Consider the following 24,688-nt stretch of genomic DNA (forward strand, 5'->3'; position numbering starts at 1 on the left):
ATCAACCAAACAAAACAAATATGAAGTTGTTAAAAAAAATCTTTTAATTATATTTTATTTTATTAATTGTATTCATAATAGGAACCCGTTTGCGTTTTCACAAAGAAAGATGATATGTATCTATTCTAAGTTCAATAAGGTGATAAAGTCTATATATGTCATTTAAGCATGTAGAATAGCAGTGTAAAAACGTAATTTAAGTTATAAAAAACAACCGAAAAGAGTCATATATTTTACAACAATTTAAGTTATTTGACTTATTGATAAATCTTGTCTTTATGATTGTGTTCAGCAACGTTTTTCTCTGTTTATCATTTTTTTTATTAAAAAAAGACAAAATCCAAAAAAGCTGGTATTTTAAATACATTAACTCCTGTAAGGTGTCGACTGACTGTTTTGAGTAAATGACTTACTTGTAAATATTATCTTGCTCGTTATTTTTCCGTCATGTAGTTTTTAACTATAATCATATAGTTTTCAAAAACTTTGAAAAATTGTCATGTAAGGGCAATACACCCTGTAAGAAGTCGTTTGACAATTCTGGTAAAAAATCTTCAAATACACCAGGCTTACAATTTTTTCCACCAGGCGCGCGTTTTTTCTGACAAGAAAATACTGGTGCGAAATATAATTAAAAGTTCAAATCAAAAATATTATCATATCTTTTTTCCTTCGTATGATTTAATCAAAAGCATTTGTTGAGTTATGTATAAAACTCTAACCAATGCGTAAAAAACGAAGGTTCGTAAATTGTAAATGGGTTGGTGTTGAACTAAGATGCAGTTTCGCTTATAGCATGTGTATAGCTTGTATAGCTTAAATAGATATGAACAAACCCGCGTAGCTATTTTTAGATTTATATCATCTCGGAAGTTTTAACTTCAAAACTAATCTAGCAGCTTAACATTTAGAATTTTTTTAAAGTTTTTGTAACAATAAAAATCGCATAATGTAACTCTATGTACATTATACTGATAGTAAAAAAAAATAGCACATTTGGTTTAAAACTTTCTCCATGTTCTTCAAGCTCGTATTCATTTATTGAAGACGAAAAAGGTGCGCCAATCCATTTTTCTTATAACATAATAGTAGTTTCTTGTGATGCTTGTCATAGAAAAGTCCACGTGGATGTCGTATCGCATTAACTTCGTCAATAAGTACCTTCTGATGCTTACCATCATGGGAAATTATTATGACGACCCCGGTATCGGGTCCAGCTACAAAAATATTTCCATCATTATCTACGGCTATCGGAGCTGAATTCTTTTTTGCTTTGAGTCGGTCGTCGCTTATCGTCCATATTTGTTTTCCTGATGTATCAGAACAATACAGTTTATTGTTGTGATCAGCCGTGTAGTATATCCTCTTTTTATATACAGCAATATTTCCGATTCCGGCTATATCGACGTGTATTTTTCGTACCACCTCTTTATCAATACTAACTTCCTTTATTCCAACGTCATGATCTACAAAATATAGCTTTCCATCATCATAGCAGATACCACGACTGTAATTTTCAATATACTTTGTAAGTTTTGACTCAAATTGGTTGGTTTTTATGTTTATTATTCTTATCAGTCTTGGCGAAAAAGATACAGCAACCTCATCCATACCAACAGCAGTTATATAAAATGGCTTTTCATCTAACGGCAACTCCTTTAGATAGGTCCCGTTCTCATGATGTATGACTAGTCGCTTATTACTACTGTCAATAAATACTACATTTTTATTAGGTAAAATAACGCAGCCGTATAATTCCATCAGATGTTTTGCTTGGTGAATGTTAAAAGTGCGTTCAATTTTGAGGACATTTTTGGTAATATCTGAATCAATCGGCCGCTCTATCTGTGCTTCATGTAATGACGAAGTAGAATATGATCTCAATTTTGACATAAATTTGATCTCTCCCAATGTATTGTCCGCCGAGGAAAAGAAGGGATTAATCTGAAAACCGATTTTATATTTCATATTACTTTCTTCCAAAAATGAATTTCGTTCTTTGAATGCATTTTCTTCAGCCATTTTCATTTCAATAAAAAATTGTTTATCTGTACCAGATCGTTTAAGGGCGAAAAGTCTTTCCTGTATTTTGCAAATTCTCAACTCCTGTTGTAATAAATCTTGTTCTGCCTGTTTCACTTTATCATTACGGGTTTTCAATTCACACAGACAACTTTCTTGTTGTATATAAATTCGTTCTATAATCTTTTGAACTTCCTTTCGGATTGTTTTTTCAACTTCTTGTAAGCTTGATAAATTATGTTTCTGGATTTGTAGGCTGTCTTTTACGGTTTGCAAGAGATCTAGAATGTCCAGTTCAAGTTTGCCCATTGCTGTTGATGTTTTTACTTTTTGTGCTGCAACTGCAATTTCAAAGATTTGGTCCTTGCATTTTAAATGATCCAAACGATTACACACCATACACAATAATTTATCATGACATCGGCAAAAGAAGACAATTTCCTTCTGATGTATCTTGCACAACAGTTCATCGGATTCAGTCGATGGATTGTTTAAGAAAGTGGACTCACTGTGGTTTCCCCTTTTCTCTGCCATTAAAAGGCGTGTATCTGAAGAAACAATTAAAATCAAAATGTAAAGATAAATGCAGAACAAAATGACGAATCACACGGTACTCAAACTTGAGAGAGGTTGAAAGGCCTTCACTTTTTCTATACACCTACAAACAACTAATAGTATTAAAACAGTACAACAATAAAGAAGAAAAAAAGGAAACCGCTTCATCCTCGTATGATCTAGACGTTTAGTTCTCTGTTCGAAAACATTGACAAATACTTTCAAATCGGTATAATAGGACGCTGCTTAAACTGAATTAGAAGTTTATAATGGACGTCAAGTTGGTTACTTATTCCCTATTCCTTATTCGTTACCTATTCCCTATTCGTTACCTATTCGTTACCTATTCCCTATTCCCTATTCGTTACCTATTCGTTACCTATTCCCTATTCCCTATTCGTTACCTATTCGTTACTTATTCCCTATTCCCTATCGTTACCTATTCGTTACTTATTCCCTATTCCTTATTCGTTACTTATTCGATTTTTAATATCCTTCCCCCTTTTTAATTGTTTATACTCTTATATCTGGTAATAGTTCTAAATTTGTTGAGGTAAAATGATCTTTTTATGACCTATTTATATGTGTTTGTGCTCAACCGATCCTTTTACTTTATGTTCGATACTCATTTGATCCTTATTTGCCTTGTTGATTTTTATACGTTCTACCTTTTAACTGCTTTATGTCCGTATGTTTGAAGATGGATCTTGGTTCGAAGCGATGAAATCACCGTGTTAGCGCTTGTATAAAAAAGAAGATGTGGTATGATTGCCAATGAGACAACACCCCACAAAAGACCAAAATGACACAGAAATGATCAACTACAGGTCACTGTACAGCCTTCAACAATGAGCATAGCCCAAACCGTGTAGACCCTATAAAAGGTCCAGACATGACAATCTCAAACAATTCAAACAACAAAACTAATGGCCATATTTCATATACAAAAAAATAAACAGAAAACAAATATGTAACACAAAAACAAACGATAACTACTTAATTTCAGGCTCTTGTCTAGGGACAGGCACATACTAACATAATGTGGTGGGGTTAAACATGTTAGCAGGGTGTACATGGTTTCGGAGCATGCTATTACCTTGTTTAATTCGTTCCATCACTCGCTTATAATTCGCTTATAATATGTGTATCATATGTTGCACCTTTTAAAACATGATTTTCAATTGTTTTGTTGTCTCTGGTGGTAGATTTGGGTTCTTAGAGGTGATATAACTCTCTAAGCGCATATGTACCCTTTCCAGCACTCGGATAATACCCTGTTAAATATTCGTTACTTATTCGCTTTTAATACGTTTGTTGTACGTTGCACCTTTTAGAAAAGAATTTTTAAATGTGTTCATATCTCTGTTGGTAATAATGTGTTCTTATAGATGAAATACCCCTATTATCGCGTATGTACCCGTTCCAGCGCTCGGATAATACCCTGTTACTTATTCGTTCCTTATTCGCTTTTAATGCGCGGGGTATACGTTGCACCTTGAAATAAATCGTTTTTTAATTGTTTTCATGTCTCTGGTGGTAACAATGTGTTCTTAGAGATGAAATGACCCTACTAGAGCGCATGTACCCGTTCCAGAGGTCGATTGATACCCTGTTACCTATTCGTTATCTATTCACTTATCATACGTTTGTTGTACGTTGCACCTTTTAGAAAATGATTTTCAATTGTACCCATGTCTCTGGTGGTAACAATGTGTTCTTAGAGATGAAATGACCCTATTAGCGCGCATGTACCCGTTCCAGCGCTCGGTTAATACCCTGTTACCTATTCGTTACCTATTCGTTACCTATTCACTTATCATACGTTTGTTGTACGTTGCACCTTTTAGCAAATGATTTTCAATTGTGTCCATGTCTCTGGTGGTAACAATGTGTTCTTAGAGATGAAATGACCCTATTAGCGCGCATGTACCCGTTCCAGCGCTCGGTTAATACCCTGTTACCTATTCGTTACCTTTTCGTTACATATTCACTTATAATACGTTTGTTGTACGTTGCACCTTTTAGAAAAGGATTTTCAATTGTACCCATGTCTCTGGTGGTAACAATGTGTTCTTAGACATGAAATGACCCTATTAACGCGTAGGTACCCGTTCCAGCGCTCGGTTAATACCCTGTTACCTATTCGTTACCTATTCGTGACTTATTCGCTTTTAATACGTTTGTTGTACGTTGCACCTTTTAGAAAAGGATTTTCACTTAAGTTCATATCTCTGGTGGTTATAATGTGTTCTTATAGATGAAATACTACTATTAGCGCGTATGTACTCGTTCCAGCGCTTGGATAATACCGTTACTTTTTCGTTCCTTATTCGCTTTTAATGCGCGGGGTATACGTTGCACCTTGAAATAAATCGTTTTTTAATTGTGTTCATTTCTCTGGTGGTAAGAAAGTGTTCTTAGAGATGAAATGACCCTATTAGCGCGCATGTACCCGTTCAGCGCTCGGTTAATACCCTGTTACCTATTCGTTACCTATTCACTTATGAGACGTTTACTATACGTTGCACCTTTTAGAAAAGGATTTTCAATTGTGTCCATGTCTCTGGTGGTAACAATGTGTTTTTAGGGATTAGATTACCCTATTAGCGCGTAGGTACCCGTTCCAGCGCTCGGTTAATACCCTGTTACTTATTCGTAACTTATTCGCCTATAATACGTTTGTTATAAGTTGCAACTTTTAGAAAAGGATTTTCAATTGTGTCCATGTCTCTGGTGGTAACAATGTATTTGATAGATGAAATACCCCTTTTAGCGCGTATGTACCCGTTCCAGCGCTCGGATAATACCCTGTTACTTATTCGTTCCTTATTCGCTTTTAATGCGCGGGGTATACGTTGCACCTTGAAATAAATCGTTTTTTAATTGTGTTCATGTCTCTGGTGGTAACAATGTGTTCTTAGAGATGAAATGACCCTATTAGCGCGTATGTACCCGTTCCAGCGCTCGGATAATAACCTGTTACTTATTCGTTCCTTATTCGCTTTTAATGCGCGGGGTATACGTTGCACTTTAAATAAATCGTTTTTAAGCTCACCTGGCCGAAAGGCCAAGTGAGCTTTTCTCATCATTTGGCGTCCGGCGTCCGTCGTCGTCGTCCGTCGTCGTCGTCCTGCGTTAAATTTTACAAAAATCTTCTTCTTTGAAACTACTGAGCCAAATTTAACCAAACTTGGCCACAATCATCATTGGGGTTTCTTGTTTAAAAAATGTGTCCGGTGACCCGGCCAACCAACCAAGATGGCCGCCATGGCTAAAAATAGAACATAGGGGTAAAATGCAGTTTTTGGCTTATAACTCAAAAACCAAAGCATTTAGAGCAAATCTGACAGCAGTAATATTGTTCATCAGGTCAAGATCTATCTGCCCTGAAATTTTCAGATGAATCAGACATTTCGTTGTTGGGTTGCTGCCCTGAAAAGGTAATTTTAAGGAAATTTTGCTGTTTTTGGTTATTATCTTGAATATTGTTATAGATAGAGATAAACTGTAAACAGCAATAATGTTCAGCAAAGTAAGATCTACAAATAAGTCAACATGACCAAAATAGTCAGTTGACCACTTTAGGAGTTATTGCCCTTTATAGTCAATTTTTAACCATTTTTCGTAAATCTTAGTAATCTTTTAGAAAAATCTTCTCCTCTGAAACTACTGGGCCAAATTTAACCAAACTTGGCCATAATCATCATTGGGGTATCTTGTTTAAAAAATGTGTCCGGTGATCCGGCCAACCAACCAAGATGGCCGCCATGGCTAAAAATAGAACATAGGAGTAAAATGCAGTTTTTGGCTTATAACTCAAAAACCAAAGCATTTAGAGCAAATCTGACAGCAGTAATATTGTTCATCAGGTCAAGATCTATCTGCCCTGAAATTTTCAGATGAATCAGACATTTCGTTGTTGGGTTGCTGCCCTGAAAAGGTAATTTTAAGGAAATTTTGCTGTTTTTGGTTATTATCTTGAATATTGTTATAGATAGAGATAAACTGTAAACAGCAATAATGTTCAGCAAAGTAAGATCTACAAATAAGTCAACATGACCAAAATAGTCAGTTGACCACTTTAGGAGTTATTGCCCTTTATAGTCAATTTTTAACCATTTTTCGTAAATCTTAGTAATCTTTTAGAAAAATCTTCTCCTCTGAAACTACTGGGCCAAATTTAACCAAACTTGGCCATAATCATCATTGGGGTATCTAGTTTAAAAAATGTGTCCGGTGATCCGGCCAACCAACCAAGATGGCCGCCATGGCTAAAAATAGAACATAGGAGTAAAATGCAGTTTTTGGCTTATAACTCAAAAACCAAAGCATTTAGAGCAAATCTGACATGGTTATTATTGTTCATCAGGTCAAGATCTATCTGCCCTGAAATATTCAGATGAATCAGACATTTCGTTGTTGGGTTGCTGCCCCTGAAATGGTAATTTTGAGGAAATTTTGCTGTTTTTTTGCTATTATCTTGAATATAATTATAGATAGAGATAAACTGTAAACAGCAATAATGTACAGCAAAGTAAGAACTAAAAATAAGTCAGCATGACCAAAATAGTCAATTGACCCCCTAAGGAGTTATTGCCCTTCATAGTCAATTTTTAACAATTTTCTTAAAATTTGAAGATTTTCAATAACATTTTCCACAGAAAGTACTGTTATAGATAGAGATAATTGTAAGCAGCAAGACTGTTTAGTAAAGTAAGATCTACAAACACATTACCATCACCAAAACACAATTTTGTCATGAATCCATCTGTGTCTATTGTTTAATATGCACATAGACCAAGGTGAGCGACACAGGCTCTTTAGAGCCTCTAGTTGGTTATTATCTTGAATATTATAATAGATAGAGATAAACTGTAAAACAGCAATAATGTTCAGCAAAGTAAGATCTACAAATAAGTCAAATGACCAAAATTGTCAGTTTACCCTTTAAGGAGTTATTGCTTTTTATAGTCATTTTTTAACAATTTTCATAAATTTTTGTAAATTTTTGTAAATTTTTAGAATCTATTTACCACTGTAATTACTGGGCCAAGTTCATTATAGATAGAGATAATTGTAGCAAGAAAAATTTCCAGTAAAGTAAGATCTACAAACACATCATTATCACCAAAACACAATTTTGTCATGAATTTATCTGTGTCCATTGTTTAATATGCACATAAACCAAGGTGAGCGACACAGGCTCTTGAGAGCCTCTAGTTAATTGTGTGCATGTCTCTGGTGGTAACAATGTGTTCTTAGAGATGAAATAACCCTATTAGCGCGTGTGTACCTGTTCCAGCGCTCGGCTAATACCTTGTTACTTATTCTTATTTCAAGGTGGAACGCATAGCACGCGTATTTAAAGCGAATAAGGAACGAATAAGTAACAGGGTATCAGTATTGCGCTGAAACGAGTATATATGCGCTAATAGGGTTTTTTTCACTTCAGAGAACACATAATTACCACCAGAGACATGAAAGAAATAGATAATCGATTTATTCCAATGTGCAACGTATACCACGCGTCTTAAAAGCGAATAAGGAACGAATAAGTAACAGGGTATCAGTCGAGCGCTGAAACGGGTACATATGTTTTATTAGGGTTATTTCAACTCTAAGAACCGAGAGTTACCACCAGAGACACAAAAATATTTCTTTTTTAAAGTGCAACGCATAACACACGTTTTAAAAGCGAATAAGGTAACGAATAAGTAACAGGGTATCAGTGTAGCGCTGGAACGCGTACATGCGCGCTAATAGGGTCATTTCATCTCTAAGAACACATTGTTACCACTAGAGACATGAACACAATTAAAAAACGATTTATTTCAAGGTGCAACGTATACCGGGCGCATTAAAAGCGAATAAGGAACGAATAAGTAACAGGGTATTATCCGAGCGCTGGAACGAGTACATACGCGCTAATAGGGTCATTTCATCTCTAAGAACACATTTTTACCACTAGACACATGAACACAATTCAAAATCCTTTTCTAAAAGGTACAACGTACAACAAACGTATTAAAAGCGAATAATTAACGAATAGGTAACGCATAGGTAACAGGGTATTAACCGAGCGCTGGAACGGGTACATGCGCGCTAATAGGGTCATTTCATTTTTAAAAAAACATTGTTATCACCAGAGACATAGACACAATTGAAAATCCTTTTCTAAAAGGTGCAACGTACAACAAACGTATTATAAGTGAATAGGTAACGAATAGGTAACGAAAAGGTAACAGGGTATTAACCGAGCGCTGGAACGGGTACATGCGCGCTAATAGGGTCATTTCATCTCTAAGAACACATTGTTACCACCAGAGACATGAACACAATTCAAAAACGATTTATTTCAAGGTGCAACGTATACCCCGCGCATTCAACGCGAATAAGGAACGAATAAGTAACAGGGTATTATCCGACCGCTGGAACGAGTACATACGCGCTAATAGGGGTCTTTCGTCTATAAGAACACATTATTACCACCAGAGACATGGACACAATTGAAAATCCTTTTCTAAAAGGTGCAACGTACAACAAACGTATTATAAGTGAATAAGTAACGAATAGGTAACAGGGTATTAACCGAGCGCTGAAACGGGTACATGCGCGCTAATAGGGTCATTTCATCTCTAAGAACACACTGTTACCACCAGAGACATGGGCACAATTGAAAATCCTTTTCTAAAAGGTGCAACGTACAACAAACGTATTATAAGTGAATAGGTAACGAATAGAAAACAGGGTATTAACCGAGCGCTGGAACGAGTACATACGCGCTAATAGTGGTATTTCATCTATAAGAACACATTATAACCACCAGAGATATGAACTTAAGTGAAATCCTTTTCTAAAAGGTGCAACGTACAACAAACGTATTAAAAGCGAATAAGTAACGAATAGGTAACGAATAGGTAACAGGGTATTAACCGAGCGCTGGAACGGGTACATGCGCACTTATAGGGTCATTTCATCTCTAAGAACACATTGTTACCACCAGAGACATGGGCACAATTGAAAATCCTTTTCTAAAAGGTGCAACGTACAACAAACGTATTATAAGTGAATAGGTAACGAATTGGTAACAGGGTATTAACCGAGCGCTGGAGCGAGTATATACGCGCTAATAGGGGTATTTCATCTATAAGAACACATTATTACCACCAGAGACATGGACACAATTGAACATCCTTTTCTAGAAGGTGCAACGTACATCAAACGTATGATAAGTGAATAAGTAACGAATAGGTAACAGGGTATTAACCGAGCGCTGAAACGGGTACATGCGCGCTAATAGTGTCATTTCATCTCTAAGAACACATTGTTACCACCAGAGACATGGACACAATTGAAAATTCTTTTCTAAAAGGTGCAATGTACAACAAACGTATACCCCGCTCATTGAAAGCGAATAAGGAACGAAAAAGTAACAGGGTATTATCCGAGCGCTGGAACGAGTACATACGTGCTAATAGGGATATTTCATCTATAAAAACACATTATTACCACCAGAGATATGAACTTAATTGAAAATCCTTTTCTAAACGGTGCAACGTACAACAAACGTATTAAAAGCGAATAAGTAACGAATAGGTAACGAATAGGTAACAGGGTATTAACCGAGCGCTGGAACGGGTACATGCGCGCTAAAAGGGTCATTTCATCTCTAAGAACACACTGTTACCACCACAGACATGGGCACAATTGAAAATCCTTTTTTAAAAGGTGAAACGTACAACAAACGTATACCCCGCGCATTGAAAGCGAATAAGGAACGAAAAAGTAACAGGGTATTATCCGAGCGCTGGAACGAGTACATACGTGCTAATAGGGATATTTCATCTATAAAAACACATTATTACCACCAGAGATATGAACTTAATTGAAAATCCTTTTCTAAACGGTGCAACGTACAACAAACGTATTAAAAGCGAATAAGTAACGAATAGGTAACGAATAGGTAACAGGGTATTAACCGAGCGCTGGAACGGGTACATGCGCGCTAATAGGGTCATTTCATCTCTAAGAACACACTGTTACCACCACAGACATGGGCACAATTGAAAATCCTTTTTTAAAAGGTGAAACGTACAACAAACGTATTCTATGTGAAAAGGTAACGAATAGGTAACAGGGTATTAACCGAGCGCTGGAACGGGTACATGCGCGCTAATAGTGTCATTTCATCTCTAAGAACACATTGTTACCACCAGAGACATGGACACAATTGAAAATTCTTTTCTAAAAGGTGCAATGTACAACAAACGTATACCCCGCGCATTGAAAGCGAATAAGGAACGAAAAATTAACAGGGTATTATCCGAGCGCTGGAACGAGTACATACGTGCTAATAGGGATATTTCATCTATAAAAACACATTATTACCACCAGAGATATGAACTTAATTGAAAATCTTTTTCTAAACGGTGCAACGTACAACAAACGTATTAAAAGCGAATAAGTAACGAATAGGTAACAGGGTATTAACCGAGCGCTGGAACAGGTACATGATCGCTAATAGGGTCATTTCATCTCTAAGAACACATTGTTACCACCAGAATTAACCGAGCGCTGGAACGGGAACATGCGCGCTAATAGGGTCATTTCATCTCTAAGAACACATTGTTACCACCAGAGACATGGGTACAATTTAAAATCCTTTTCTAAAAGGTGCAACGTACAACAAACGTATTATAAGTGAATAGGTAACGAATAGGTAACAGGGTATTAACCGAGCGCTGGAACAGGTACATGCGCGCTTATAGGGTCATTTCATCTCTAAGAACACATTGTTACCACCAGAGACATGGACACAATTGAAAATCCTTTTCTAAAATGTGCAACGTACAACAAACGTATGATAAGTGAATAGTTAACGAATAGGTAACGAATAGGTAACAGGGTATTAACCAAGCGCTGGAACGGGTACATGCGCTCTAATATCATTTCATCTCTAAGAACACATTGTTACCACCAGAGACATGGACACAATTAAAAACGATTTATTTCAAGGTGCAACGTATACCCCGCGCATTAAAAGCGAATAAGGAACGAATAAGTAACAGGTTATTATCCGAGCGCTTGAACGGGTACATACGCGATAATAGGGGTATTCATCTATAATAACACATTATTACCAACAGAGATATGAACACAATTGAAAATCCTTTTCTAAAAGGTGCAACGTACAACAAACGTATTAAAAGCGAATAAGTAACGAATATTTAACGGTATTACCCGAGCGCTGGAACGGGTACATATACGCTTATAGAGTTATATCACCTCTAAGAACCCAAATCTACCACCAGAGACAACAAAACAATTGAAAATCATGTTTTAAAAGGTGCAACGTATGATACACGTATTATAAGCGAATTATAAGCGAGTGATGGAACGAATTAAACAAGGTTATAGCATGCTCCGAAACGATGTACACCCTGCTAACATGTTTAACCCCACCGCATTATGTTAGTATGTGCCTGTCCCTAGACAAGAGCCTGAAATTAAGTAGTTATCGTTTGTTTTTGTGTTACATATTTGTTTTCCGTTTATTTTTTTGTATATGAAATACGGCCGTTAGTTTTGTTGTTTGAATTGTTTGAGATTGTCATGTCTGGACCTTTTATAGGTGACTACACGGTTTGGGCTATGCTCATTGTTGAAGGCCGTACAGTGACCTGTAGTTGATCATTTCTGTGTCATTTTGGTCTTTTGTGGGGTGTTGTCTCATTGGCAATCATACCACATCTTCTTTTTTATACAAGCGCTAACACGGTGATTTCATCGCTTCGAACCAAGATCCATCTTCAAACATACGGACATAAAGCAGTTAAAAGGTAGAACGTATAAAAATCAAATAAGGATCAAATGAGTATCGAACATAAAGTAAAAGGATCGGTTGAGCACAAACACATATAAAAAGGTCATAAAAAGATCATTTTACCTCAACAAATTTAGAACTATTACCAGATATAAGAGTATAAACAATTAAAAAGGGGGAAGGATATTAAAAATCGAATAAGTAACGAATAAGGAATAGGGAATAAGTAACGAATAGGTAACGATAGGGAATAGGGAATAAGTAACGAATAGGTAACGAATAGGGAACAGGGAATAGGTAACGAATAGGTAACGAATAGGAAATAGGGAATAGGTAACGAATAGGTAACGAATAGGGAATAGGGAATAGGTAACGAATAGGTAACGAATAGGGAATAGGTAACGAATAGGTAACGAATAGGGAATAGGGATTAGGTAACGAATAGGGAATAGGGAATAGGTAACGAATAGGTAAATAATAGGGAATAGGGAATAGGTAACGAATAGGGAATAGGGAATAAGTAACCAACTTGACGTCCACTTTATAATTTTAAAAAACGATACATTTGTCCCGAAGTAGAGGCCTAGAAGAGGTAAAACGGTCACTTCATATGTGAAGATCAAACACGAGCAGACCGTGTCATATTTGTGTGTACTTAAATAACAATCAAAAGAATAAAATAAGTAAACTGATTTATTCCTATTGAAAGTAAGAAGATACCAAAAAGATAAGAAAAATTGTAAGTCAAATTAGGATACATTACCCGCATTCTACAAAACACTTCACAGATTTCACCAGAACCCCACATAATGTTAAGACATCAGGTGATTCAGAAGGGTAAGCAGGTCTTATTTCACCTGTTATATCACGGCAAGTATAAGTTCGGTGATACATTGAATTGGGTAATAAGTGAGAAGTGGACGTGAACGTGGTAACAAAATTTTGTCGAGTTTTATCAGAAAGTTCGTGTTCAATCGTTATTAACGTTTCACCTATTTGTACGAATAACATATATGAAACAGACTCGTGTTACGTGTATAGTATATTATGAACGATTTCATAAAAATCGTATCTTACGGTACAATAATGTTTAAATAATCATCGTTATAGAAACTTATCCGCTACGTCGCCAGGTAAACTGCATTTGCGACCGTCAAATCTACAATTGACGGTGGCAACTCTTTAACTACAGTACTGTTATTCCTTAATTTTCCGGACTTATTCATAAACTATTTGAATTAGGATTTTTTCATTATTAATGTAGTTTGCAAGCTTTTGAATTTCATATCATATCTTACTTCTAAAATTGAAGGAAATTTTAGACTTTTGATTTGGAAAAGACAAAGATGTATAATTCAAATGACAGCTAAATAGTAAAGGATGTTATGAAAAGAACTATTTTCATCCTTGATGCAACACATGTTTAAAATTCGTATGCAGGCATTCAATATTTCTTTTGTATAAAAATATCTTAAATATTTTCATCATGAAAAACTCTATTTATAGGAACACATCATCACTGATGCATTACATTTTAAAGATTGAAATCAGTCAGGATAGCATTACATTTTAAAGATTGAAATCAGTCAGGATAGTTGTTAAATACTTCCTAGTTTTTAGCATTTTAAGAACAAATATTGTTACCAGCATAAAAAGGTATAAAATAAAAGCTGAATATTTTGACTTATATATTATTACTAATTAATTTCCTGCAAACAATTACAATTTTGTTTATTTCACCAAGAACGAAAAAGACCAAAAACCATAACAAAACTAGTAATAAATGTTTAAACATAATTATAAGAACTGGAAGACAATATATTGCGATATAAATCATTATCGATTCAAGACAATAAATTGCGATATAAATCATTATCAATTCAAAACAATATATTGCCGCGATATAAATCAGTATAGATTCAAGACAATATATTGCGATATAAATCATTATCGATATAAATCATTATCGATTCAAGAATTACGTTTGTTGGTTGTTGAGTGGTTTTGGAAAATAAATCTACTGAGGAATTATTTAAAAAGATTATGATAAATGTTTATATAGGAATTTAAATTTAAACACAAAATGATGCATCAGTGATTACATCCCAGCTCCTTTGTTCCAACCAGCTCCTTTGTTCCAACCAGATCACCCCAGTTTAAGTTTCTTTGTTATGCATGCTTTCCTTTGTTCTGTAACATTTTGGCGGGAATGTCAAATCCAGTATAAAACTTATAATTAATTATACGGAGAAGACTATCTATCAAAATTCACGTAGAAAAAACCCAGTGTATATGCTGGGATTCGAACTCAAGACCTTAAGCATATAAAGCCACGACACATACCACTTCACCAGGACGACTGGATACGAACTATCAGAAATCTAACATACTTAAAGGAAGCAAGATATTTTTATAACTGGGGCGAGTTGGATGACTTTTATTCAGTGGGGTTTAAATCCTTTTCGTTTAAAAATAAATGAGTTGTCAGACTGATTGTGCAATTTGATTTTACACTTTTTTAAAGTTGGGCGAGCCGGTTACAAGAGTGGGGCGATTTTTTCATAAAGTGGCGATTGGCCAGTGGGGCGAGTTGACATTGTTTGATATCAACTCATCGTGTTAGGGGGTCATAAAGGGTATACATCATATAGTAATATATAAAGTATATTATAATGGTTGTGTGGCGTTCTAACTAGATTTTATGAATTGTAAATGGTTTTTCGTCTTATCTAAAACAGCTGGGATGTAAAATAGTTATCCCATTCGGACTTGGTGTGTCAGTGTAAGATCACCCTCTGGCCTCCGGCCATCGGGATGATCTTACACTGACACACCGCGTCCTTATGGGATAACTATTAATGATGTTTACATATAAATAGAGGTGTTTATGATTAAAATACTACAATTTATAACAAAATTTAAAATACTGAATAGCAAAATAAACACTTGATGCGTCAATGATATTAATTATTCTTTTAAGAACATTGTTGGTTCCATAGCTGTCATTATATTCAATCATTTTTGGATTTTCAAATTCATTGGTCAAAAACTTCTCGGTGGAGTGCCATCTATATACTAAATAGAAAAAGTATAATAGAAAGCCTTTTTCAACTGATTTATAAAGTTTGTTCTTATGTTTAATTGTTACACCAGTACCCCAGGTTAGGAAAGGGTCAGCGCCTTTAAACATATGCAACCGTGAAACATACTGTATATGCTGTCCCAAGTCAGGTTCCTATAGTTCAATGGTTGTTTTGGTTCATGTCTGTCTAATTTGTTTTCTGTAAATTGTTAAAAATTCGGCCGTTTTCTTAATTGAAATTATTTTCATGTTTTTCGTGTCGGGGACTTTTATAGCCGACTATACGGTATATGTTTTTCTTGTGTCGAAGTCTGCTCGTTTGCCTTTGGTCGTTTGCTTCAACTTCATTTGAACTTTAGATGACAGTTTTCTCATTGGCTATCTTAGTCACATGTCCTTAAATTCATATTGCATTTTTTTTTTATTCATAGCAATGTTCATGTTTTAGATACACCCATTGCCTAATTTGAAGGATATATATCTATAATTTAATATTTTTCTGCATTTTGATCTCATTTTTAATAATAATGGAGAAAAAAAGTTTTGTCTAAGAAATATTTATACCATGCTATCTTTAAGTTTTATAAGAAAACATGATAAATGCAGATATCTGATTACATTCAATGACATGCTGTTCTCTGAATGCTAATGGCATTTTTACAATAATTTTTTCGGATTTGTAAAGACTGATATTTTTGTCTAAGAAAAAGTTTACAGTATTTATTGGTAAAAATTTGGCTTTGTGCTAGCTTTGAGTAATGACAACTTGAATTGAAACTTCATGACTTTTGCCTTGTTATTCAAGTTTTGGTAAATTCTCTGAACCTATTTGTTGAATAAAGCCACATGTTGAGCATGATCTGCTTACCCTCCGGAGCACCGGCAATCATCCCAAGTTTTTGGCGTGGTTTCTGTTGCCCAGTCTAGTTTTCTATGTTAATGTTTTAGTTTTTTCGCCAAGCTATTGTCAGTTTATGTTTTAATTTTTAACTTGAATGTCCATTTGGTATCTTTCGCCTCTCATTAAAGCCCTTGCAATTCTCTATATGCTTTTCCTTTAATCAAGTGGCTGTTTATGCTTCTTATCTGTCTATCACATTTGTTTAATTTAATTTTTTTTTTATAGCAGAGACATACAATACAATTGTATTAATATATGTCTCTGTTTATAGCATAAATCTCGGCGTTGGTGTCATTTTCTGAATTATATCACAATTTATCATTTAAGAATTGAATGCTCTTTTTTGTAAATTTATTGGGGTGTAAAAGCGTTGACCGAAGTATATTTTGTATGAAGCGCGGAAGCGCTTCATACTTAAAATGTGCGCACGGTCAACGCTTTTACACCCCTATAAAGTTACAAAAAAAGCATTCAATACTTATAATTACATTTTTACCTATAGGATCATGAAAACACGCCTTTTATCAAGTTTTTATTTCATTTACCTGTGCACTTTATTGTGGGACCTCGTGTCATCATGAATGAGAAGTTTTATTGAGTGATACAACTGCTTAAGGAATAACACATGGTGTGCAGTTAGCCAATCAGAATAACGTATTGTAATGAAACAGACATCTAATGTAATTATATACTAGTAATGCACTTTTACAGCGTTCTATACGGTATAGTTGTAGTCGTATGGTGACCTGTAATTATTGATTATTGTTGGTCATCTCAACGAGATTGTATTTCTCGCTTGAGCCGGTACCGCGAAAGTGAGAAAAGCATTCGAGTTAAAATGACCAATGATAATCTGATTATCGCTATTTTACCTATGACGACGTTGTTAATTTCATTTATTTCATTGACCACAGGCATGTGCACCCTTAGTTTCAAGCAATAATTATAGATTAACGTTGATCATCTCAACGAAATTGATTTTCTTGCTTGAGCTGGGACGGCGAAAGTGAAAAAAGCAATCGAGTGTAAAGGACCAATGATAATCCGTTTATCGCTATTTTAGCTATGACGACGTTGTTAATTTCAATGACGGCATTGACCACAGTTATGTGCACCCTTAGTTTCAAGCAATAATTATAGATTAACGTTGACCATCTCAACGAGATTGATTTTTTTCGCTTTAGCCGGGACTGCAAAAGTGAGAAAAGCAATCGAGTTGAGATGACCAATGATAATCTGTTTATCGCTATATTACCTATGACGACTTTGTTAATTTCATTTTTTTGCTTTTAGTCCTTATGAATAGTTATCTCATTGACTATTATACCACACCTCCTTATCTTAATATTCATTTTGAATGCTTTGATATTAAGTAATGTTCATCAACCGTTTTAGCTCAATACTTGTTGATATTATTACCCCCAGAAAGGACAAAGCCGATCATTGAAGATTTTGGATATTCGTACCTTCAAATACATATAAATTTCAATTTTGACTTTGGGGAATCTTGAGAATAAGACCATACTTTTTTTCAGAAATTGTGAATGTCGTATATTTTGCTTGTTTCATATTAGGTTCCATCTTCGCTAGCCAAGGGTTACGATCCACTCCCGCTCTCTTCACCCTTCGCAGATTGAGCCAACATTTGTGATATCCATGTTGTGTCATCTATCGGAAGATGAAAGTCACGCCCATTCCGAATACATTATTCTTGACCAATGGTAGCACTTGAACAATTCAATTTGGAGGTAAAACACGGTAGCGTCTAGATTCTACCCACTTGGTAAAGCCGGAAACGAAAATATGCGTCAACATTCATGCATTTGTGCATGCAACATACACAGGAACTTCTATTAGTTGATTAAAAACATTAAAGTTGTCACTAAATATAGTCGTATGTTTAGTGATGTAAAGACTTGTTGCACAATAAACACGTGGCAATTGTTTACAAACACTTTCTACATTTATACGTGATCATGTTATAGGCGCTTTTTGATTGGATGCAGCGAGTTTCTACTGCAACCAATAAAAATCCTTACCTTGTGTCTCCGAAATATTATCTCAATCCGCCAAGGTGAAGAGAGCGGGAGTGGATCGTAACCCTTGGCTAGCGAAGATTATTAGGTTCCAGAATTTAGAGAAATTGATACACGTACATGCATATATTTTGTATATTCATGTGACTGCAAGCCCGATTTTGTGTATCCAATTTTTACCAAGGTATTACAGTTAATACAAAATGAGAGTTTTTTTGAGAGAATGCGGGAAATATAAGTACATTTAATGAATGAATTATAAGTACAAGTATACTTGCCTTTTAATATAGTACGCATGTACAAGCTTTTCGTATTCATAAGAATCATCAGTAGCGTTTGTATAAAAACAATTAGAAGACCAAATTCACGGACGACACTCGGCTAACCGAGAGATTGGTCGGTTAATCTATATTGAGTGTGCGGCTATATGGGAGATTGGTCTGTTAATCGGGTTGGTTATACGTCTGTTAAGAGTAAAACGCACAATTTAATGTTAAACTCTATCAAATATAAAGATTTTTGGCATATTATAAGAACCAAATCAAAAAAAGAAAACTGTCTGACAAAATGATATCTATCATAGAACATTTTCCACTTGTAAAAACATTTCATAGTCTACGCAGTTTTCAGTAAAATCAAAAGGCGTCGCGCAAGTATGTAGTATTTATGCTTATACGCATAGCATTTTTTTTAATAAAAGTCGGAACAAACAATTTTAGATATCATTTAAAGGACACAAAATAGTACTTTAGTTCTAAAACATAAATTTACATTGGTAAATATTTCATAATTGTAATAAAAAGTGAATATTACCACGTTTTAGTGAAAATTATGGGAATAAAGTCTGTTAATGGGTTGGACAATTAAAATTGTGTCAGTTAAGAGTAATTTAGCCACAGGTATTTTTGCTACCTTTATATTTTCCTATAGAAAAAGTTAAGAATGAGACGTTCCTGAGTAAAATAAAAATGATAATACTGTGTAACAGTATCCTACGGAAGCGAATTAGCGCAACACATTTAAAAAAAAAAATTTCGTCCTATATTTGCGTTACAACGCAAACCTATAGCGTTATAATGCAAACCTTTGCGATAAAACGAAGACCTTTGCGTTGTAACGCAAACCTTTGCGTTATAACGCAAACCTTTGCGAAATAACGCAAACCTCAAATATCTTGATTTCAATTGTTCATTAAGTTTTGTAAAAAATGTCCGTCTGTCATTAATTTCGGTTGTGATTTACTAGTGAGAGCATTTTTATTTTGACTTTCTTTGCATTTTATTGAAGGGTGTGTCACTTCAATATAGTGTGATATGGATTGGCCGCTGGAATACGCATGAATTTATTATTAACGTTTTCAATCAGCCTCAATTTTTGTGTCTGTTCAAAGTAGCACGTTCTCAAATCCGACTGAAAGTGTCTTTGTAATACAACACAGGATACATATAACGTGTTGTCATTCTCATATGCACATGATATTTGTCACTGAACGTTTAACCCTAATTCGTAAGCATCGTCCAATTGGTTCTTTATTTCTATTACTTAATCATATGTTGTTTACAAATCATTCTCAAGTAGTAAATGGAAATGAGCAATGGGGGTTATTTCTGTATTCTTTAAATTGTTATGTCACGTTTCCTCCGTGACTTTTTTTCCTTTTACCTTTTATTTATCTTACTCATTATTTTTTCTCTATTCTTTATATTTTAGAATCCCAATATATTTTACTTACTGATGTTTAGTTATATTACGATGTTTATCTCTGATCTATATACTGGTTACCAATGTAGATGACAAATTGGTGTCATTCATGACAATTAAACAGAATCCACATGACATATGCGACCATTCTTGGATGAAATTAACATTACTTTAATATTACACTTTTTGAAACCGTTTTTATAAAGTTTCAATTTCCATTGTTTAAATTGTTCATTGTTCATGTGTTGTTTCCGTATATTTTATGTTTCTTTGCTCATGTGTTGTTTTCGTATATTTTAGCCGCTCGTCTTGAGCCTACCCATTTGATCCGATAACACCCCATATAGCAATAAAATTATACTTTTATTGCCATTCATAACTCTTAACAGACCAATTAACAGACTGGGTTTTATACATCCGACCCATTAACAGACCAGGTTTTAAATAAAGATTGATTTATGTCACCAAAATACAGATTTTCGTGAAGATTTTTCACACAATGATTTCTTTATGGTTAACAAACATAATGCCTGTCTTTTCTCGATGTTCAAAATATTGAATGCACGTAAATTCAACCAACGTATCATTTTGTGTACAGTTTGTGTGTGTAAAATGTGTATAAATTTATTGATGAGTAACCCGCCTTTTCATTTTATAGATCGTACATTGAAGCTAGAAAAATAATAATTACACCACTGGATTCAGTACATTGAATTGTTTTGTTAGACATGAATATTTTTTATGATAAAAATATATTTAAAAAGTTATATAATGAAACATGCTGAACTTTCAATGATTTTCTCGATAACACCTGATTAACAGACTTTAGCCAACCCGATTAACAGACCAACCGCCGATACAGCCGCATACTCAATATAGATTAACCGACCAATCTCTCGGTTAGCCGAGTGTCGGCCGTGAAATTAAATAGATTTTGTTAAAAATCAAATTCACACTTACATATTACTGCCAGAACAACGTTTATAAAGTCAGCGTTTTTTATAGTGTTCTATATCTGTAAATAGGATCCTGTTACATTTTAAGCGATACTATCCGAAATTTCCAAAATTCATCTTTAGTCTTTAGTAAGTGTCCCAAATACACTGTAAACACTTGTGTACGTTTCCTCTTTTGTAGTTTCTTCACATATGTAAACACTTCCTTGTTCTGAATCAATGCACCCCTTTAAGACATGAGATACGAGTTCATATTATATGCATACTTTCAAAAATCAAATTTTTTTGTTAAAGTGTAAACAATTTAAATATCATTCAAACAGACTTCTATTCTAGTTCGTGTTATTTAAAAGGATCAGCTGGAAACGTTTGCCTTTTATTAACTTTTTGATATATTCATAATTGATGTTTTTTTGTGTAGTTGACAATAGTACTATATATAATTATGTGGACAACAAGTTATCCAATACTGACATACAGAATGTCATCAAAAATTACAATGTGATATCAAAATGCTGGACTGGTTTGATTACAATTTAATGAAAGCTAATCCAGATAAATTTCAAGCTCTGTCAATTGGCAAAAACTTGCAATCGTGATATTGCTTTTTAATATGAAAGGAGATATGATAGAAGAATGAAAACAATGTAGTTACACTTGACTGACAATTAAATTTTGACAAATATATACGGTAACTCACATTTGTAAGATGTCATCTCGTCAACTTAATATTCTCAAACGTATTGGTAGATATCTGAATAGACTTAGTCGTACTCATGTATAATCTTAATTTTGGCCGAGTCACCTAGCATTTTTGTATTAATAAAAAAAACATTTAAGAAGGAAAAAATTCTAGAAAGAGCCATGAGATTTGTTGACAAGGATTATGATAACTCGTATGAAGATATTGTACCCAAGTCAAAACTTGTATGTCTTAAAGTTTGAAGATTACAATAAATAGGTATAGCAACTTTTAAAGATAAACACAAAAAAAATCCATCTTATTTACATGATTTGATTGATATAAAATAGATTACTAATATTTCTTCATATATAAAACAGTTGAACAGTCAAAAGTGGGAACAACAAGCTATGGCACCAATTCTTTTCGATACACAACTGCAAAATTTTGGAATGAACAACAAAAGATTTATACAGAAGAAAACAATTTTAACCAATTTTATAAACTTATTGTTACTTTGAATGGTATTCTTCATTTGATTTTTAGTGTTTTTTTTCTGCTTAATGTGCTATAATTAAAGAGATGATTTCAGCTTTCCAATTGTGAACTTTCCATTTCTTAGTAGTAACATTCCAGCAGCACCTGCACACGGTGTATGCATCTCCCAATTAATACGATATTCCCGTGCTTGCATTTCCTATCATGATTTTCTTGATAGAGGGCTGCTGCTCACAAGGAAGCTATTAAACCAAGAGTTCCAAATGGTGAAGTTGAAATCATCACTTCGTAAATTTTACGGACGCCATCACGAGTTGGTTGACCGTTATGGAATAAATAATATCGGATATGTTCCTTACGTCGTAACTACAATCCCTTTCCCTTTCATGAATGTATCCTACCGAATAAGACTATTTACCGGATTTGTGATTACATAAGCAACACGACGGGTGCCACATGTGGAGCAGGATCTGCTTACCCTTCCGGAGCACCTGAGATCACCCCTAGTTTTTTGTGGGGTTCGTGTTGTTTATTCTTTAGTTTTCTATGTTATTATAAGTGTACTATTGTTTGTCTGTTTGTCTTTTTTCATTTTTAGACATTATCAGCCTGGTACCTTTGATTACCATTTACATATTCAACTATCTCCTATCATTTATCTTGTATATGTATGCTTCAATGTAATGATTTTCTTTGGGTAGCTCTTGTGTAAGTAGCATGCCTTTTTTTGTTTTAAACGTGTATATTTCAAATGTTTCTTTTGAAATAATACAATATAAAAGTTCAATAAAGTTAATGTTTTCTGTATATTGATTTGGTCAAGATTTTCATTTTCTCACTTCTCTTTCATAATTTACTGACTTTAATCACATAGGTGTGATCAAACACATTTAACACTGCTTCAACAAGGTCATAAGAAAGAACAATAAAGGCAACAGAGGTATTCCGGTGTTCAAAATATACAATAAATGGGGTCAATTATTAAAATTATAGGGATCTTCTGCTAAAGATCACATCTCTGCAATTATCCAGCAACCTTGCGACTCTTTTCTGCGCTTTACACTACTATTACCCAGGCGCAATTGAAAGACCTCCTTCAACATTTCATTTAACAGAGCTTTTTCTATGAACATGAGAATCGTGGATATAAATATTGTTTTGATATATAATAATTCTATCAGAAAATACACTGAAGATGATATTATCATTAAGCTGGATATTTAATCGACAATATATTTGTTGAGTTTGGAGGATTTATATTTCAACAGACCCGAGTCTGTAATCCAATAAGAAATTATTGTGCACCGCTTCTGGTCGACTTTTTTTTGTACTCGTATAAAGAAGAATGCATTCAGAACCTTCTAAAAGACAAAAAGAAAAAGTACCCTGCAAAATTCTTTAATTTTACTTTCAGATATATTAATGATGTCCTATTACTGAATAACCCATATCTCAGTCAGTACTTGTATCTCATATATCTCAGTTAACTTAAAATTAAGGATGCTACTGATACTAGAAGGATTGCTTCATAACTTGATTTTTAACAATTGTAGGTTATCAGAGCATAATATGTATACCTATACTAGGACTACTTTGATTTGCATTCTATAACATGTCCTATGATAGCCAAAAATTCACACATCGTTGTAAATATAATGGAATTTTATGCGACTGTTATACAAGTGAGAGGTTTAGCTAGCTATAAATGCAGATATAATCCATTTTCTATATGAGAAAATGCGCGTTTCAAGTCAGGAATAAGACAGCTGTTGTCTATTCGTAATTTTTCTTTAATACCAAGAATTTTCTTATTTGTCTTTATTACTATTTGAATCTGAGCGTCACTGATGAGTCTTATGTAGACGAAACGGGCGTCTGGCGTATTTAATTATAAGCCTGTTACCTTTGATAACTATTTGATGTGTTTAAGTTTTTGATTTTGCATTTGATGAGGGACTCGGTATTTTTGTGATTTTACTTTTCACTTTAGGCCAAATATGAACTTTTACATTAAATTTCAAAATGCCAATAATTTGGGTCTTTCATGGATCTATTTCAAAAATGTAACCACTAGGTTAAACAATGTGCTTCATTAGAGTACATTCTAGACTTTTAAGTCTTATTATTGACGTTGCGTCAAAAAACGATGATTTTGCGCATTATTCTGAACTAATAGTTTCAGGAAACACTTCTTCTGGAGTCAAAAGTTGCTGAAGATGATATTGATTCCTACGACATAAAAACGAAGATAATTGAATCCCTAGACATAAAATCTTTCTGGATCAGAGGTGGCGGCAAAAGTAAATTATACTAAAAACTGTTATTGTTTTTATTGAAAATCTAACCAATATTTACCTTACAACACAAATGATATATACGTGAGGGGTAATTTTTTTGTCTATATTTCTTATTTTAAATGTAATATTCAAAAA

General features: G+C 34.2%; 1 long non-coding RNA gene across 1 annotated transcript; it reads right to left on the reverse strand.

Moving 5' to 3' along the window:
* Nucleotides 1-41: 41 nt before the first annotated feature.
* Nucleotides 42-21,391, reverse strand: LOC143079659 (uncharacterized). The gene is made up of 2 exons (XR_012979457.1): nucleotides 21,081-21,391; nucleotides 42-2,570 (listed from the first exon to the last, which is right to left on the reverse strand). It is a non-coding gene; the product is annotated as an uncharacterized LOC143079659 (long non-coding RNA).
* Nucleotides 21,392-24,688: the final 3,297 nt, after the last annotated feature.

The sequence above is a fragment of the Mytilus galloprovincialis genome, chromosome 6 (genome assembly GCF_965363235.1).
Source record: "Mytilus galloprovincialis chromosome 6, xbMytGall1.hap1.1, whole genome shotgun sequence".
Lineage (NCBI taxonomy): Eukaryota > Metazoa > Mollusca > Bivalvia > Mytilida > Mytilidae > Mytilus > Mytilus galloprovincialis.